The sequence below is a fragment of the Pristiophorus japonicus genome, chromosome 2, assembly GCF_044704955.1.
Source record: "Pristiophorus japonicus isolate sPriJap1 chromosome 2, sPriJap1.hap1, whole genome shotgun sequence".
NCBI lineage: Eukaryota > Metazoa > Chordata > Chondrichthyes > Pristiophoridae > Pristiophorus > Pristiophorus japonicus.
Genome location: NC_091978.1, coordinates 20059317 through 20079369, shown reverse-complemented (window position 1 = coordinate 20079369; position 20053 = coordinate 20059317). Strand labels below are relative to the sequence as shown.

At 46.9% G+C, this 20053-nt stretch overlaps 1 protein-coding gene across 1 annotated transcript in view; it reads left to right on the top strand.

Annotated features, from left to right (window-relative positions):
• LOC139229623 (apolipoprotein L3-like) overlaps window positions 1-20053 on the top strand; it is a 90075-nt gene that overhangs the window by 53513 nt on the left and 16509 nt on the right. The window contains exon 3 of the mRNA XM_070861137.1: window positions 11638-11721. The gene's annotated coding sequence lies outside the window, so the exon portion shown is untranslated. The remainder of the gene's footprint in view (window positions 1-11637; window positions 11722-20053) is intronic.

The window sequence follows — 20053 nt, the reverse complement described above, 5'->3', positions numbered from 1 at the left end:
GGAGCTGACAACTACTGAACGGACCACCGTCTAATCCGATCCATCATTGACATCAACTTAGCCCCAAAGCGGCGAGGGCAGCAGAAACAGTGCCACAAAAAAGTCAATGGCGGGGCACTCAAAGACCCAGCTAAGAGAGCCCTATACAGTCAGCGCCTCACAACTAACCTGGCATGCCTTGATGACCCCGAGACTCAGAATGCCCACAGCATCCGGTCTGCCCTCCAGACCTCCTTAACCTGCGAAGAGACATTCGGTCACTCAACCAGGAAACACCAGGACTGGTTTGATGAGAATGACCAGGAGATCCAAGAGCTAATAGATTGCAATCGCAGGGCATTTCTGAGCCTTAAACAACAACCCAACTCGGAAGCAGCAAGGCAGCACTACAGACTGCTTAAGGCCGAGGTCCAACATAAAATTCAGGACCTAAGGAACAAATCGTGGATGGAGAAAGCACAGAAATACAGCAGCTGGCCGACAGCCATGATGTGCGAGGATTCTTCATCGCAGTCAAGGCCACCTACGGTCCAAACACCCAAGGCCCCACCCCACTGTTGGTCAAGAACGGGGAAACACTCATCAAGGACACCGAGGCAGTCAGGGCCCGCTGGAAGGAACACTTCGAAGATCTCCCCAATCGAGACTCTGCCTTTGACTCGAGTGTTCTTGCTCCATCCTGCAGCATGCGACCTGCCACCACCTCAGTAAGACCCCAGCACTGCACGAGGTAGAAAAAGCCATAAGACAGCTTAAAAACAATACCCGCTGAGGCACAGAAGTATGGCAGAGAGGCACTGTTGGTGCAAATACATGACCTCATCTGTCTCATCTGGAGGGCGGAGAGCACCCGGGAGATCTCAGAGATGCAGTAATCGTGACCATCTTTAAAAAAGGGGACAAGTCCGACTGCGGCAACTACAGAGGAATCTCCTGCTATCAACCACTGGGAAAATCGTTGCTAGAGTCCTCCTCAACTGTTTTCTCCCTGTGGCTGAGGAGCTCCTCCCGGAGTCACAGTGCGGAATTTGTACCCTACGGGGCACAATGGACATGATTTTTACAGCGCGACAGCTGCAGGCAAAATGCAGGAAACAGCACCAGCCCTTATCCATGGCCTTTTTCGACCTTGCAAAGGCCTTTGACATTCTCAACCGCGAGGGTCTACGGAGCGTCCAGTGGCAAGGGGGTCCAAGACGACTGGAGACCAGGCACTGCTGTATGAGCCTAGTTGCCTACGGCGGGATGTTGGCCGCAAGCTCGACGCTGAATAGCGCCCTTGGTGGCCTGCTGCTTGGTTAGGGGCAGGCATTGAGAGGGTCAGTGGTCTGCTGGAGTTCAGTGTGGAAGGTCAGGGTGGTCAAAGCCATGGGTATTCACCACATGCTGGGGGAGGAGAGGTCAGGTCACCAGTGGTGGAGGAGGCCCGATCACCGCTGGAGGAATTCCGGTTGTCATTGGGAATGGCCCGATCATCGTTAGAGGGCTGGAGGCCTGATCGCCGTTGGAGGGGTCCGATCGCCGTTGGAGGGGGTCCGATCGCCATTGGAGGGCGTCCGATCGCCTTTGGAGGGGGACAATTGCCGTTGGAGGGGGTCCAATCGCCACTGGAGGGGCCTGATTGCCATTGGGGGGGGAGTCCAATCGTGGTTAGAGAGGCCTGATCGCCTGGGCGGAGGCTCACTTGGCTCGCTGGGCACCGTCGAGGATCAGGGATTGTGTGGGGCACCTGAGTCGACATGGAAGAAAGAGGGCCAGGTCCAAATCCAGGTTGCCATTGCAGAAGGCTCGGTCGCTGGTAGTCTGGTAGTCTGGTCGTCGTCACCGATGAGAGGCGTGGACGTTTAAGGGAAGGTTCGCGCCTGAGGTAGGCCCAAATTTGTAGGATTATTGTTTAAAGTAAACTATTAAGAAAATGGACCCCTTATTACCATCTATTAAGGCTAGGGGAAGTTTAGACAGTGGGAGGGGGGAGGTTGAGGGTGTAAAGTTGTCGGATGGCGGAAGATGAAAAGGGTAGAGTTGTTTTGGCAGGGGAGCCCCCTCGGGAGCTGCCACCCCAGCGGCCATCTTCATAGTGAAGATGTTGCTCAGCTAAGCCCATGTGCTAGTTGGTGTGCAACGACCACCCCACGCTAAAAGAACTCACGCACAGGCATCTTCCACTCATCTAACATGAAGTTTTGGACCTGGAACGTCAGGAACCTAATGGACAACTCCAACAGTGACAGGCCGGAACGCTGCACCGCCATAGTTGCTCGGGAACTTAGATGCTTTGTCGTCGACATTGCTGCCCTAAGCGAGACCCGGCGGGCAGGGGAAGACCAGCTCAAGAAACACGGTGGAGGTTATGCCCTTTTCTGGAAAGGAAAACCAGAGGAAGAAGACCGCTTTCATGGAGTCGGCTTCGCCGTCAAAAATGAACTGGTAGGCCGCCTCAAAGACTCCCCCTGCGGGGTTAACGAACGCCTCATGACCCTTTGCCTTACCCTATCCTGGAACCAATGCACCACAGTCATCAGTGCGTACGCCCCAACACTCGATGCAGCGGATGAAGCTAAAGAGGGTTTTTATTCCAACCTCGAGATATCCCTGTCCTGCGTCCCCACAGGCGACAAATTGATCCTCCTAGGTGACTTTAATGCCAGGGTCGGCAAAGACACAGCCCTCTGGGGAGGTGTGATTGGCAGAGAGGGGGTAGGGAAATCCAACTCCAACGACACCCTACTTCTGACAAAATGTCAAGAACACAAACTCCTCATCACCAACACCCTGTTCCGCTAGAAGGACAAATACCAGGCATTGTGGCAGCACCCTCGCTCCAAACACTGGCACCTGCTAGACTATGTCATCGTCCGAGTCAGGGATCGCAAGGATGTGCGCATCACCCACACCATGACAGAAGCTGATGACTGCTGGAAGGACCATCGCCTAATCCGATCCGTCATCAATATTAACATAGCCCCAAAGCAGAGAGGACAGCAGAAGCAGTGCCGCAAAAAAGTTAATACCGGGGCACTTAAAGACCCAGCTAACAGAACCCTATACAACCAGCGCCTCACAGCCATTCTGGCGTGCCTTGATGACCCTGAGATGCTCAATGCCCACAGCGCTTAGTCTGCCCTCCAGGCCTCTATAACCAGTGCCTGTGAAGAGACACTTGGTTTCTCAACCAGAAAACATCAGAACTGGTTGATGAAAACGATCAGGACATCCAAGAGCTAATAGATCATAAGCGCAGAGCATTTCTGAGCCTCAAGCAACAATCCAACTCGGGAGCTACAAAGCAACGTTACAGACGGTTCAAGGCTGAGGTCCAACAAAAATCCCGAGACCTAAAGAACAGGTGGTGGATGGAGAAAGCGCAGGTGATACAACAACTAGCCAACAGCCACGACACACGAGGATTCTTCATTGCAGTCAAGGCCACCTATGGTCCAAACTCCCACTCCTGGCCAAGAACAGGGAAACACTCATCAAGGACATTGAGGCAGTCAGGGCCCGCTTCGAAGATCTACTCAATCGAGATTCTACCTTTGACTCAAATGTTCCCAACTCCGTCACGCAGCATGCAACCCGCCACCATCTCAGTGAAACCCCAACGCTACACGAGGTAGGCAAAGCCATAAAACAGCTCAAGAATAACAAGGCTACAGGTGCAGATGGAATTCCTGCCGAGGCGCTAAAATATGGCGGAGAGGCACTGTTGGCGCAGATACATGACCTCATCTCTCTCATTTGGAGGGAGGAGAGTATGCCGGGAGATATCAGAGATGCAGTGATCGTGTCCATTTTTAAAAAGGGGAACAAATCCCAACTGCGGCAACTACAGGGGAATCTCTCTGCTATCAACCACTAGGAAGGTTGTCACTAGAGTTCTCCTCAACCGTCTTCTCCCTGTGGCCGAGGAGCTCCTCCCGGAGTCACAGTGCAGATTTTGTTCCCTACCAAAACGACAGACATGATCTTTGCAGCACGACAACTGCAGGAAGAATGCAGGGAGCAGCACCAGCCCTTATACATGGCTTTTTTAATCTTACAAAGTCCTTTGACACTGTGGACTGTGAGGGCTCATGGCACGTCCTCCTCCGTTTTGGATGCCCCCGAAAGTTTGTCAACATCCTTCGCCTGCTTCACGACGACATACAGGCTGTGATCCTTATCAGCAGATCCATTACAGACCCATTTCACGTCCAGACCAGGGTCAAACAGGGCTGCGTCATTGCTCCAACCCTTTTCTCAATCTTCTTCGTTGCCATGCTCCACCTCACTGTCAACAAACTTCCCGCTGGACTGGAACTAAACTACAGTGGGAAGCTGTTTAACATAAGCCGCCTCCAGGCCAGGTCCAAGATCACCCAAACCTCTGTCATTGAACTGCAGTTCGCGGATGAAGGCCATGCCTGCGCACATTCTGAGGCTGAACTCCAGGATATAGTCGATGTATTCCCCGAGGCATATGAAAGCATGGGCCTCACGCTTAACATCCGTAAGACAAAGGTCTTCCACCAGCCTGTCCTCGCCGCACAGCACTGCCCCCCCAGTCATCATGGTGCACACCGTGGCCGTCGACAATGTGGACCATTTCCCATACCTCGGGAGCCTCTTGTCAACAAAGGCAGACATTGATGCGGAGATTCAACATCGCCTCCAGCGCGCCAATGCAGTGTTCGAAGACCAGGCCCTCAAACCTACCACCAAGCTCATGGTCTACAGGGCTGTAGTAATACCCGCCCTCCTGTATGGATCAGATGCATGGACGATGTGCAGAAGACACATCAAATCTGTGGAGAGATATCACCAACGATGTCTTCACAAGATCCTGCAAATCCCACGTCCGTGTTCTTGCCCAGGCTAACATCCCCTGCATTGAAGCACTAACTACTCTCGATCAACTTTGCTGGGCAGGCCACTTAGTTCGCATGCCAGACACGAGACTCCCTAAGCAATTGCTCTACGTGGAGCTCCTTCATGACAAACGAGCCAAAGATGGGCAGCGGAAACGTTACAAGGACACCCTCAAAGCCTCCCTCGCGAAGCACAACATCACCACTGACACCTGGGAGACCCTGGCCGAAGACCGCCCTAGATGGAGAAAGTGCATCCGGGAGGGCGTTGAGCCCCTCGAATCTCAACGCTGCGAGGGTGAAGAGGTCAGGCCAGGCAGTGGAAGGAGCGTGTGGTAAATCACTGCCAACCCCCCTTCCCCTGACGAATATCTGTCCCACCAAGGACAGGGTCTGTGGCTCTCGTGTTGGACTGTTCAGCCACCAAAGAATTCACTTTAGGAGTGGAAGCAAGTCTTCCTCGATTTCGAGGGATTGTCAATGATGATGATGATGGAGCGTCCTCCTCCATTTCGGATGACCCCAAAAGTTTATCACCATCCTCTGCCTGCTCCACAACGACATGCAGGCCGTTATCCTTACCAATGGATCCATTAGAGACCCAATCCACGACCGGATCGGGGTCAAGCAGGGCTGCGTCATCGCCCCAACCCTTTCATGCTTCACCTCACAGTCAACAAGCTCCCCACTGGGGTGGAACTAAATGACAGAATCAGTGGGAACCTGTTCAACCTTCGTCGTCTCCAGGCCAGGTCCAAGACCGCCCCAACCTCTGTCATCGAGCTACAGTATGTGGACGATGCCTGCGTCTGCACACATACAGAGGCTGAACTCCAAGTCATAGTCAACGTATTTACTGAAGCGTACGAAAGCATGGGCCTTACGCTAAACATCCGTAAGACAAAGGTCCTCCACCATTCTGTCCCCGCTGCACAGCACTGCCCCCCAGTCATCAAGATCCATGGCGCGGCCTTGGACCATTTCCCATACCTCGGGAGCCTCTTACCAACAAGAGCAGACATTGACGACGATATTCAGCACCGCCTCCAGTGTGCCAGTGCAGCCTGAGGAAAAATCGGCAGCAGTCGGAGAGCGAGGAGGAGGAGCAGCGTTGAGTCAGGAGGCCTATAAAGGCCAGCCGGTGCAGCTGCAGTGGGGTGAGTAGGCAAAATAAAAGTAGAAAGAAATCGAAAGATGATGTCACAGCCAAGGAGGTAAGTGAATGGCTGGTGATTGGTAAGTAGTTTTTCTTCTTTTTCTTTTTTCTTTTCTATATCAGTAAGTAACATTTAGCATTGTTGTTGGCAATTTGTTAATCTAAGGGTTAAGTCATGGCAGGAGAGCTCGAACACGTGTTATGCTCCTCCTGTACTACGTGGGAAGTCAGGGATGCTTCCGGTGTCCCTGACGACTATGTGTGCAGGAAGTGTATCCGCCTCCAGCTCCTGACGGACCGTATTGCGGCACTGGAGCTGCGGGTAGATGAACTCTGGAGCATCCACGATGCTGAGAATGATGTGAATCGCACGTTTAATGAGTGGTCTTACCGCAGGTAAAGAGTACACAGCCAGATAGTAAATGGGTGACCAACAGGAAGAGCAGTGGAAGGAAGGTAGTGCAGGGGTCCCCCTGTGATCATCCCCCTGCAAAACAGATAGGCCGCTTTGGGTACTGTTGAGGCGGATGACTCATCAGGGGAGGGCAGCAGCAGCCAAGTTCATGACACCATGGGTGGCTCTGCTGCACAGGAGGACAGGAAAAAGAGTGGGAGAGCTATAGTGATAGGGGGTTCGATTATAAGGGGAATAGATAGGCATTTCTGCGGCCGTAACTGAGACTCCAGGATGGTATGTTGCCTCCCTGGTGCAAGGGTCAAGGATGTCTCGGAGCGCGTGCAGGACATTCTGAAAAGGGAGGTTGAACAGCCACTTGTCGTGGTGCTCATACGTACCAACGATATAGGTAAAAAATGGGATGAGGTCTTATGAGACGAATTTAGGGAGCTAGGAGCTAAATTAAAAAGGAGGGCCTCAAAAGTAATAATCTCAGGATTGCTACCAGTGCCACGTGCTAGTCAGAGTAGGAATCGCAGGATAGCTCAGATGAATACGTGGCTTGAGGAGTGGTGCAGAAGGGAGGGATTCAAATTCCCGGGACATTGGAACCGGTTCTGGGGGAGGTGGGACCAGTACAAACCGGATGGTCTGCACCTGGGCACGACTGGAACCAATGTCCTGGGGGCAGTGTTTGCTAGTGCTGTTGGGGAGGAGTTAAACTAACATGGCAGGGGGATGGGATGGGAGACAGAGGGAAATAAAATGGAGGCAGAAGCAAAAGATAGAAAGGAGAATAGTAAAAGTGGAGGGCAGAGAAACCCAAGGCAAAAAACAAAAAGGGCCACATTACAGCAAAGTTCTAAAGGGGCAAAGTGTGTCAAAAAGACAAGCCTGAAGACTCTGTGCCTCAATGCGAGGAGTATTCGGAATAAGGTGGACGAATTAACTGCGCAGACAGCAGTTAACGGATATGATGTAATTGGCATCACGGAGACATGGCTCCAAGGTGACCAAGGCTGGGAACTCAACATCCAGGGGTATTCAACATTTCGGAAGGATAGGCAGGGAGGAAAAGGAGGCGGGGTGGCGTTGCTGGTTAAAGAGGAAATTAATGCAATAGTAAGGAAGGACATTAGCTTGGATGATGTGGAATCGGTATGGGTGGAGCTGCGGAATTCCAAAGGGCAGAAAACGCTGGTGGGAGTTGTGTACAGACCACCAAACAGTAGTAGTGAGGTTGGGGACAGCATCAAACAAGAAATAAGGGATGCATGCAGTAGATGTATAGCAGTTATCATGGGCGACTCTAATCTACATATTGATTGGGCTAACCAAACTGGGAGTAATGCGGTGGAGGAGGATTTCCTGGAGTGTATTAAGGATGGTTTTCTCGACCAACATGTCGAGGAACCAACTAGAGAGCTGGCCATCCTAGACTGGGTGATATGTAATGAGAAGGGACTAATTAGCAATATTGTTGTGCGAGGCTCCTTGGGGAAGAGTGACCATAATATGGTAGAATTCTTTATTAAGATGGAGAGTGACACAGTTAATTCGGAAATTAGGATCCTGAACTTAAGGAAAGGGAACTTCGATGGTATGAGGCGTGAATTGACTAGAATAGACTGGCCAAGGATACTTAAAGGGTTGATGGTGGATAAGCAATGGCAAACATTTAAAGATCACATGGATGAAGTTCAGCAATTGTACATCCCTGTCTGGAGTAAAAATGAAACGGGGAAGGTGGCTCAACCATGGCTAACAAGAGAAATTAAGGATAGTGTCAAAACCAAGGAAGAGGCATATAAATTGGCTAGAAAAAGTAGCAAACCTGAGGACTGGGAGAAATTTAGAATTCAACAGAGGAGGACTAAGTGTTTAATTAAGAGGGGGAAAATAGAGTACGAGAGCAAGCTTGCAGGATACATAAAAACTGACTGCAAAAGCTTCTATAAATATGTGAAGAGAAAAAGATTAGTGAAGGCAAACGTGGGTCCCTTGCAGTCAGATTCAGGTGAATTTATAATGGCGAACAAAGAAATGGCAGACCAATTGAACAAATACTTCGGTTCTGTCTTCACGAAGGAAGACACGAATAACCTTCCGAATGTACTAGGGGACAGTGGGTCTAGTGAGAAGGAGGAACTGAAGGATATTCTTATTAGGCAGGAAATTTTGTTAGGGAAATTGATGGGATTGAAGGCTGATAAATCCCCGGGGCCTGATAGTCTGCATCCCAGAGTACTTAAGGAAGTGGCCCTAGAAATAGTGGATGCATTGGTGATCATTTTCCAACAGTCTATTGACTCTGGATCAGTTCCTATGGACTGGAGGGTAGCTAATGTAACACCACTTTTTAAAAAAGGAGGGAGAGAGAAAACGGGTAATTATAGACCGGTTAGCCTGACGTCAGTAGTGGGGAAAATGTTGGAATCAATCATTAAGGATGAAATAGCAGCGCATTTGGAAAGCAGTGATAGGATCGGTCCAAGTCAGCATGGATTTATGAAAGGGAGATCATGCTTGACGAATCTTCTGGAATTTTTTGAGAATGCAACTAGCAGAGTGGACAAGGGAGAACCAGTAGATGTGGTGTATTTGGACTTTCAAAATACTTTTGACAAGGTCCCACACAAGAGATTGGTGTGCAATGTCAAAGCACATGGTATTGGGGGTAATGTACTGGCGTGGATAGAGAACTGGTTGGCAGACAGGAAGCAGAGAGTCGGGATAAACGGGTCCTTTTCAGAATGGCAGGCAGTGACTAGTGGAGTGCCGCAGGGCTCAGTGCTGGGACCCCAGCTCTTTACAGTATGCATTAACAATTTAGATGAAGGAATTGAGTGTAATATCTCCAAGTTTGCAGATGATTTGAAACTGGGTGGCGGTGTGAGCTGTGAGAGGGATGCTAAGAGACTGCAGGGTGACTTGGGCAGGTTAGGTGAGTGGGCATGGCAGATGCAGTATAATGTGGATAAATGTGAGGTTATTTATTTTGGGGGCAAAAACACGGAGGCAGAATATTATCTGAATGGTGGCAGATTAGGAAAAGGGGAGGTGCAACGAGACCTGGGTGTCATGGTTCATCAGTCATTGAAGGTTGGCATGCAGGTACAACAGGCAGTGAAGAAGGCAAATGGTATGTTGGCCTTCATAGCTAGGGGATTTGCGTATAGGAGCAGGGAGGTCTTACTGCAGTTGTACAGCGCCTTACTGAGGCCTCACCTGGAATATTGTGTTCAGTTTAGGTCTCCTAATCTGAGGAAGGTCATTATTGCTATTGAGGGAGTGCAGCGAAGGTTCACCAGACTAATTCCAGGGATGGCTGGGCTGTCATATGAGGAGAGACTGGATCAACTGGGCCTTTATTCACTAGAGTTTAGAAGGATGAGAGGGGATCTCATAGAACCGTATAAGATTCTGACGGGACTGGACAGGTTAGATGCGGGAAGAATGTTCCCGATGTTGGGGAGGTCCAAAACCAGAGGACATGGTCTTAGGACTGAGATGAGGAGAAACTTCTTCACTCAGAGAGTTGTTAACCTGTGGAATTCCCTGCCGCACAGAGTTGTTGATGCCAGTTCATTGGATATATTCAAGAGGGAGTTAGATATGGCCCTTATGGCTAAGGGGATCAAGGGGTATGGAGAGAAAGCAGGAAAGGGGTACTGAGAGAATGATCAGCCATGATCTTATTGAATGGTGGTGCATGCTCGAAGGGCTGAATGGCCTACTCCTCCACCTATTTTCAACGTTTCTAAAAGAGTGTTCGAAGACCAGGCCCTCAAATCTGCCACCAAGCTCATGGTCTACAGGGCTGTAATAATACCCGCCCTCCAGTATGGCTCAGAGAAATGGACCATGTACAGTAGGCACCTCAAGTTGCTGAAGAAATACCACCAACGATGTCTCCGCAAGATCCTACAAATCCCCTGGGAGAACAGCGCACCAACGTTAGCGTCCTCGACCAGGCCTACATCCCCAGCATTGAAGCACTGACCACACTTGATCAGCTCCGCTAGGCAGGCCACATTGTTTGCAAGCCAGACACGAGACTCCTAAAGCAAGCGCTCCACTCTGAACTTCTTCACAGCAAATGAGCCAAAGGTGGGCAGAGGAAACATTACCAGGACACCCTCAAAGCCTCCCTGATGAAGTGCAATATCCCCATTGACACCTGGGAGTCCCTGGCCAAAGACCGCCCTAAGTGGAGGAAGTGCATCCTGGAGGGCGCTGAGCACCTCAAGTCTCGTCGCCAAGACCATGCAGTAATCAAGCGCAGGCAGCGGAAAGAGCGTGCAGCAAGCCAGTACCACCCACCCTTTCCCTCAACGACTATCTGTCCCATCTGTGACAGGGACTGTGGTTCCTGTATTGGACTTTCAGCCACCTAAGAACTCATTTTTAGAGTGGAAGCAAGTCTTCCTCGATTCCGAGGAACTGCTTATGGTGATGATTGTACTACACTGTAAACGATGCAGCAGTCATTTGACAAACTTCTTCAGGGTATTTCATTTCTTCCTCATCTGTGAAAATAACCTCTTTACAGCACTGATATTGAAGCCACTGCTTGTCAGGGAGCCCTTCTTGCTGTTGCCGCCCATAACATAACTTCCAACTTTCTCAAAAATAAACCGGTCATTCCTCCCCAGACTCTTAGCTCATCTCCTAGCAGAAGTAGATAAATTGACCTTGTGACACACAACAGATGTGCAGGTATTGTTTTAGGGAGCTGCACACACACTATTAAGGTTAACAAGGTTTGCAATGCAGGTTAGCAAGGCCATAAAAAGTGCAAGCAAAGCACTTGGGTTAATTTATAAAGGAATAGAATTGAAAAGCAGAGAAGTTATGTTAAACTTCTTGGAAATTCCGGCCTCCCGGGTCTGTACGGAGTATCTACGGACCCGGGAAGACATCTCAAAAGCCGTTTTTCAGTGCACAATTTTAATTTTTATTATTTTTAAAACCTTATTTTTAAAAACCCTGCCCACTACTTTACATTTATTTTTTAACCATAATTAAAAAAACTTTTTAAAAACTCGGAACTTTTTTTTTCTCGAAGATATTTAGCAACTTTAATTTTAATTATGTGAGGTGTGTTTTTTTTTATTATACGTGTTTAGTGTGTTTGGATTTTTTTCTCATTAATCGCAATGAGAACCAGTAGATACGGAGAAAGCTGTGGAATACTGTACCTATTTGCTGAACACATGACTGCTTCTTCTGCGTAGGAACCAGGAGGACCGGAGCACACTTCGCAACGCGGGAAGAGAAGGCCTCCCCACCGGAATCTCACTCTCCTCTCAGACCATTAGGTAAATTCGTGGAAATGTTTCAGGTCAGAGGCAATTGCCCGCAAGAAGCCTCCGACCGCAATTTCAGCCCCAATAAGATCATCTCTCATTCTTCTGAACTCCAATGAGTATAGGCCAAACCTACTCTACCTTTATTCATAAGTCAATCCCTTCATCTCAGGAATCAACCTACTGAACCTTCTCTAAACAGCCTCCAATGCAAGTATTAATTCACAGTTTATGCCATCTCCATGTTCCCCATTACTAATTCCCCGGTCTTGTCCTCTCAGGGACCAACATTTACTTTAGCCACTCTTTTCCTTTTTATATACTTATAGAAAATCTTGCTTTTTCTTTTTCTATTTTGTGCTAGTTTACTTTCATAGTCAGTCTTCCCTTTCTTTATCATTTTTTTAGTCATTCTTTGCTGGCTTTTAAAAGCTTCCCAATCTTCAGTCCTCCCACTAGTTTTGGCCACTTTGTATGCCCTTGTTTTTAATTGGCTACCGTCCTTTATTTCTTTAGTTAGCCACAGATGGCTATCTTTTCTTTTACACCCTTTCCTCCTCACTGGAATATATTTTCTTGAGAGTTGTGAAATATCTTCTTAAATGTCTGCCACTGCTCATCAACCGTCCATACCTTAATCTATTTTCCCAGTCCACTTTATCCAACTCTGCCCTCATACCTTTGTAGTCTTTATTTAAGCTTAATACTCTGGTTTGTGATACAACTTTCTCACCCTCCATCTGAATTTGAAATTCAACCATGCTTTGATCACTCATTCCAAGGGGATCCTTTACTACAAGATTGTTTATTAGTCCTGTCTCATTACACAGGACCGGATCTATGATAGCCTTCCCCCTGGTTGGTTCCATTACATACTGCTCAATCCCTTATGCACTCTATGAACTCTTCCTCAAGGCTACCCTGACCAATTTGATTGTCTAATCAAGATGGAGGTTAAAATCACCCATGATTATTGCTGTTCCCTTTTTACAAGCCCCCAGTATTTCTTGGTTTATACTCTGACCAACAGAGTTGCTACTGTTAGGGGGCCTATAGACTACGTACACCAGTGACTTTTCCCCCTTATTATTCCTTATCTCCACCCAAACTGTTTCAACATCCTGATCATTTGAGCCAATATCGTTTCTCACTATTGCAGTGATTCCCTTCTTTAGCAACAGAGCTACCCCACCTCCCCGGCACTGTACAGTCTATGGACCCGGAAGGCATCGCAAAAGCCGTTTTTTGGTACACAATGCGCATGTGCTGAAAACCGGCTTTTCCGATCCCCTTATCTCAGGAGCGAGGACTTTTGCAAGGGCAAGATTGCGGGAGTTAGAAACATAGAAACATAGAAAATAGGTGCAGGAGTAGGCCATTCAGCCCTTCTAGCCTGCACCGCCATTCAATGAGTTCATGGCTGAACATGCAACTTCAGTACCACATTCCTGCTTTCTCGCCATACCCCTTGATCCCCCTACTAGTAAGGACTACATCTAACTCCTTTTTGAATATATTTAGTGAATTGGCCTCAACAACTTTCTGTGGCAGAGATGTGTTACCCAAATCTTGCCCAGCAAATATCCTCAAAGTTCTTGCGCTTGATAAAAGCAGTGCTGGGCAAAGTCCTGGCCTCCAAATGACAAAAAGTGAAAAGCAGACTATTTTTTAAATGGTGAGAGATTGGGAAATATTGGTATTCAGAGTACTTGGATGTCCCTGTACACAAATCATTGAAAGTTAAAATGCAAGCAATTAAGAAAGCAAATCATATGTTAGCCTTTATTACAAAAGGATTTGAGCAGAAGAGTAAACAAATCTTACTGCAATTATATAGGGTATTGGTGAGACCAAGCCTGGAGTATTGTGTACACTTCTGGTCTCCTTACCTAAGGAAGGATATACTTGCTTTAGAGAAAGTGCAATGAAGGTTCGCTAGACTGATTCCTGGGATGGGGGAATTATCCTATGAGAACAGATTACAGGTACAACGACCTGAATCAGGAATTCCAAAAACCAGGATTGTCTGAAAACCGGACAATTTTGATAAAAGTGCATTTCAGATTGACTGCTCTAGCGTGTGATCGGTCCGAGCCTCGCCGAATGACCCTCGACCCTACCCGGCCCAACCTGACCCACGTGCTCCCCTCGACCCAGCCCAACCCGACCTGACCTATACACTGTGGTGTATATCGAGATTTACAGGTATTGTGAATTTGTGTTGTTTGCCATTACAAACATGTCAAAAACGCCAGCAGATACCCCAGTGGTAATACAGATAGTGCAAAGAGGAAACATAATTCGCTGTCAATTGCCAAGAAGGTAGAGTTACTGCAGAAATTCGATAAAGATGCTTCAGTGCAAAGACTGAGTGAGAAGTATGGAGTTGGAAACTCTACCATTTATGATATAAAAAAACATAAAAGAACAGATCATGAAGTTTTAAGCAGAAAGTGACGTTCAGAAAGAAATGGATTCGAGAAAAACTTTGCATCAGCCTAAAAGTGATGATTTGGATCGAGTAATGATGGAGTGGTGGCGACAGAGGAGAAGTGAAAAGGTTCCTTTGTCTGGCCCAATGGCGATGCATCAAGCCAAGGTATTCCACGCAGAACTGGAGACTGAAACTCCATGTGACTCTTCAGGTTGGCTAACCAAATTTAAAAGGTGTGATGGCATCAGGCATTTGAAACTGTGGTGAAAAAGTCTCCACAGATCATGAGGCAGCTGAAAGTTATATCGGTGAGTTTGTTAAACTAATTGCTGATGAAAACCTTTCAGCTGATCAAATCTTTAATGCCGATGAGACATCACTGTTTTGGCACCATATACAAAGAAAGACATTAGCAACAGCAGAAGAATCGCAGCCAGCAGGTGTAAAAGACATCAAAGATAGACTGACTGTGCTTGCTTGTGCAAATGCAGCTGGGATACATAAGTGTAACCTTATGGTCATTGGGACATACCAGCGTCCACAATGTTTCACGGGCATGAGAGTATTCATAGAAACATAGAAATTAGGTGCAGGTGTAGGCCATTCGGCCCGTCGAGCCTGCACCACCATTCAATATGATCATGGCTGATCATGCAACTTCAGTATCCCATTCCAGCTTTCTCTTCATACCCCTTGATCCCTTTAGCCGTAAGGGCCACATCTAACTCCCTTTTGAATATATGCAACGAACTGGCCTCAACAACTTTCTGTGGTACAGAATTCCACAGGTTCACTTTTCTCTGAGTGAAGAAGTTTCTCCTCATCTCGGTCCTAAATGGCTGACCCCTTATCCTTAGACTGTGACCCCTGGTTCTGGACTTCCACAACACAGGGAACATTCTTCCTGCATCCAACCTGTCTAATCCCTTCAGAATTTTACATGTTTCGATGAGATCCCCTCTCATTCTTCTAAATTCCAGTGAATATAAGCCTAGTTGATCCAGTCTTTCTTCATATGTCAGTCCTGCCATCCCAGGAGTCAGTCTGGTGAACCTTCGATGCATTCCCTCAATAGCAAGAATGTCTTTCTTCAGATTAGCAGGTCAAAACTGTACACAATATTAAAGGTGTGACTCACCAAGGCCCTGTACAACTGCAGTATGACCTCCCTGCTCCTAAACTCAAATAGTCTCGCTATTAAAGCCAACATGCCATTTGCCTTCTTCAAAGCACGCTGTATCTGCATGCCAACTTTCAATCACTGATGTACCATGATACCAGGTCTCATTGCACCTCCCCTTTTCCTAATCTGTCACCATTCGGATAATATTTTGCCTTCCTGTTTTTGCCACCAAAGTGGATAACCTCACATTTATCTACATTATACTGCATTTGCCATGCATTTGCCCACTCACCTAACCTGTCCAAGTCACCCTGCAGCCTCTTAGTATCCTCCTCACATTTCACTGCCACCCAGCTTAGTGTCATCTGCAAACTTGGAGACATTACATTCAATTCCTTTGTCTAAATCATTAATGTATATTAGAAACATAGAAAATAGGTGCAGGAGTAAGCCATTCGGCCCTTCGAGCCTGCACCGCCATTCAATGAGTTCATGGCTGAACATGCAACATCAGTACCCCATTCCTGCTTTCTCGCCATTCCCCTTGATCCCCCTAGTAGTAAGGACTACATCTAACTCCTTTTTGAATATATTTAGTGAATTGGCCTCAACAACTTTCTGTGGAAGAGAATTCCACAGGTTCACCACCCTCTGGGTGAAGAAGTTTCTCCTCATCTCGGTCCTAAATGGCTTACCCCTTATCCTTAGAATGTGACCCCTGGTTCTGGACTTCCCCAACATCGGGAACATTCTTCCTGCATCTAATCTGTCCAATCCCGTCAGAATTTTATATGTTTCTATGAGATCCCCTCTCATTCTTCTAAATTCCAGTGAATATAAGCCTAGTCGATCCAGTCTTTCTTCATCTGTCAGTCCGGCCATCCCGGGAATCAGTCTGGTGAACCTTTGCTGCACTCCCTCAATAGCAAGAGTATCCTTCCTCAGATTAGGAGACCAAAACTGTACACAATATTCAAGGTGTGGCCTCACAGAGGTCCTGTACAACTGCAGTAAGAGCTCTCTGCTCCTATACTCAAATCCTCTCGCTATGAATGTCAACATGCCATTTCCCTTCTTCACTGCCTGCTGTACCTGTATGCTAACTTTCAATGACTGATGTACCATGACACCCAGTCTTGTTGCACCTCCCTTTTTCCTAATCTGTCACCATTCAGATAATATTCTGCCTTCCTGTTTTTGCTACCAAAGTGGATAGCCTCACATTTATCTACATTATACTGCATCTGACATGCATTTGCCCACTCACCTAACCTGTCCAAGCCACCATGCAGCCTCTTAGCATCCTCCTCACAGCTCACACTGCCACCCAGCTTAGTGTCATCTGTAAACTTGGAGATATTACATTCAATTCCTTCGTCTAAATCATTAATGAATATTGTAAATATCTGGAGTCCCAGCACTGAACCTTGCGGTACACCATGAGTCACTGCCTGCCATTCTGAAAAGGACCTGTTTATTCCTACTCTTTACTTCCTGTCTGCCAACCAGTTCTCTATCCACGTCAATACATTACTCCCAATACCATGTGTTTTAATTTTGCACACTAATCTCTTGTGTGGGACCTTGTCAAAAGCCTTTTGAAAGTCCAAATACACCACATCCACTGGTTCCCCCTTGTCCACTCTACTAGTTGCATCCTCAAAAAATTCAAGAAGATTGGTCAAGCATGATTTCTCTTTCATAAATCCATGCTGACTTGGACTGATCCTGTCACTGCTTTCCAAATGCGCTGCTATTACATCTTTAATAATTGATTCCAACATTTTCCCCACTACCGATGTCAGGCTAACCGGTCTAGAATTCCCTGTTTTCTCTCTCCTGCCTTTTTTAAAATGTGGGGTTACATTAGCTACCCTTCAATCCATAGGAACTGATCCAGAGTATATAGAATGTTGGAAAATGACCACCAATGAATCCACTATTTCCAGGGCCACTTCCTTAAGTACCCTGGGGTGCAGACTATCAGGCATTGGAGATGTATTGGCCTTCAATCCCATCAATTTCCCTAACACAATTTCCTGAATAATAAGGATTTCCTTCAGTTCCTTCTTCTCGCTAATCCCTCGGTCCCCAAGTATTTCCGGAAGGTTATTTGTGTCTTCCTTAGTGAAGACAGAACCAAAGTATTTGTTCACTTGGTCTGCTATTTCTTTGTTCCCCATTATAAATTCACCCGATTCTGACTGCAAGGGACCTACATTTGTCTTCACTAATCTTTTTCTCTTCATACATCTATAGAAGCTTTTGCAGTCAGTTTTTATGTTCCCTGCAAGCTTACTTCATATTCTATTTCCCCCCTCCTCTGCTGGATTCTAAATTTCTCCCAGTCCTCAGGTTTTTCTGGGCCAATTTATCTGGCACTTACTTGGATTTAACACTATCCCTAATTTCCCTTGTTAGCCACGATTGAGCCACCTTCGCCGTTTTCTTTTTATGCCAGACAGGAATGTACAATTGTTGAAGTTCATCCATGTGATCTTTAAATGTCTGCCATTGCTTATCCACCGTCAACCCTTTAAGTATCATTTGTCAGTCTATTCTAGCCAATTGACGTCTCATATCATCGAAGTTACCTTTCTTTAAGTTCAAGACCCTAGTCTCTGAATTAACTGTGTCACTCTCCATCTTAATGAAGAATTCTACAATATTATGGTCACTCTTCCCCAAGGGGCCTCGCACTATTAGTATTATTGCACTTCCCAGTACATTATTATGCTAATAAGAGAGCATTGGGAACCATGGTAATTTTATTGGACTGGTTTGAAAAGCATTTTGTTCCCGCGGCTCATGCTCATTGTAGAGCAGCTGGCCGTGATGAAAATTGCAAAATATTCTTTCTGATAGACAATTTCTCAGCACATCCTGATGCTGAGCTTCTAATAAAACAAAATGTGTATGGAATCTATTTACCTCCCAATGTAACATCATTGGTAAAGCCAATGGACCAAGGAATTTTGAGGTCAATGAAGTGTCTCTACAAAGACAAATTCATAATATATTTGCTTAGTACTGAGAACAGGGGCATGGGGATAGCAGCGTTCTCAAAAGATTTTTCTGCGAAGGATGCCATATGGGCAGCTTGCGGATGCTTGGGGTGAGCTAACTAAAAACACCTTGACTAATGCTTGGCATAACCTGTGGCCAGCAACTATGTGTAATGAAGATGACGATGATGCTGATGATGAATTTGAAGGTCTTCATGTGTCCAATGAGAAGAAAATGATTTCTGAACTTTTAGAATATGTAAAAGGGCTAACTTGTGAAGCTACGCTAACACTGAATGAAGACAATGGGCTCAATTTTCCCCAAACCCATTTTCTGGCGTATTGCCAGAGTTTTCTTGGGCAGAAATATTTTTGCCAAACTTTCCCCGATATATAATTCAAATTTGGCACCGCGCAGCGTGTCCAGTTTCCTCGGGGGGGGGGGGGGGGCGGTGTTGAGCCGTCTGTCTGCACCAAAAAAAAATACCGCACCTTCTGCGCATGTGCGGGAAATAAAAACGTTTTTAATGTCGCTCCAATGGGCGCGCATGCTCAGTACAGCTCGGATTTAGCAACCGGCCATTTTCAAGAGCCAGTTGTGTGTGTGTGTGTGAGAAGGAGTGCTGTGTGAGAGCATTGGAAAAATCACAGCTGCAACGCGGACCAAGGACCAAGAATTTCTTGCTGGAAGAAGTTACTGTGATTGAGAACAGATGGCAGGAGCTGGACACCAGCAGAGGTCACATAAAAGTTCCACAAAAAGAAATAAGAAATGCTGGAACCAAGTTGCAGAAAATTACTGCGCAATGGTGAACACCATGAGATCTGGAAGCCAGTGTAAAAAAAATGGCAGGACCTTGGTCAAGTAGTTAATGTAAGTAATATTTTCATTTATTCAATGCAATTGTAAATGTGACCAGCTGTATATGTCCCACCCAGCAGAAAGACACCCTCTCTTAAAAAGTTGCATTTTCATCTTCGCAGAGGAAAGTGGCACACAACAAAAGGGAATGAACTCGAACAGGAGGAGGCCTGACAAATCTGCACCCACTGACACCCTTGGAAGCGAGGATCACTGCTTTGATGGGTCCTGCCTGGAGAAAAGCAATTAGTACTGCACAAGCTGGGCCCACACTCGAGGGAGAGGGTAAGCCCTGTAAATTCATCATAATCCTTCAAATCAACCCACTGCCTGACCTGCGATGTGTGAGTCTACTCATGCCACCCATCCTGCCCCCTCCTCTGCTAATAACTATTTGTCTGTTCTGTTTTATTTTGCAGAACTGGAGGCCAACCCTGACAATGCAGACGAACATTCAGACAAGGATGAGCCTGAAGAGAGGTTGACTTATGAGGAAAGGTTGAGTAGGTTGGGCCTCTACTCATTGGAATTCAGAAGAATGAGAGGTGATCTTATCGAAACGTATAAGATTATGAAGGGGCTTGACAAGGTGGATGCAGAGAGGATATTTCCACTAATAGGGGAGAGAACTTGAGGGAATAATCTTAGAATAAGGGGCCGCCCATTTAAAACTGAGATGAGGAGAAATTTCTTCTCTGAGGGTTGCAAATCTGTGGAATTTACTGCCTCAGAGAGCTGTGGAAGCTGGGACATTGAATAAGTGTAAGACAGAAATAGACAGTTTCTTAAACGATAAGGGGATAAGGGGTTCTGGGGAGCGGGCGGGGAAGTGGAGCTGAGTCCATGATCAGATCAGCCATGATCTTATTGATGGTGGAGAAGGCTCGAGGGGCCGTATGGCCTACTCCTGTTCCTATTTC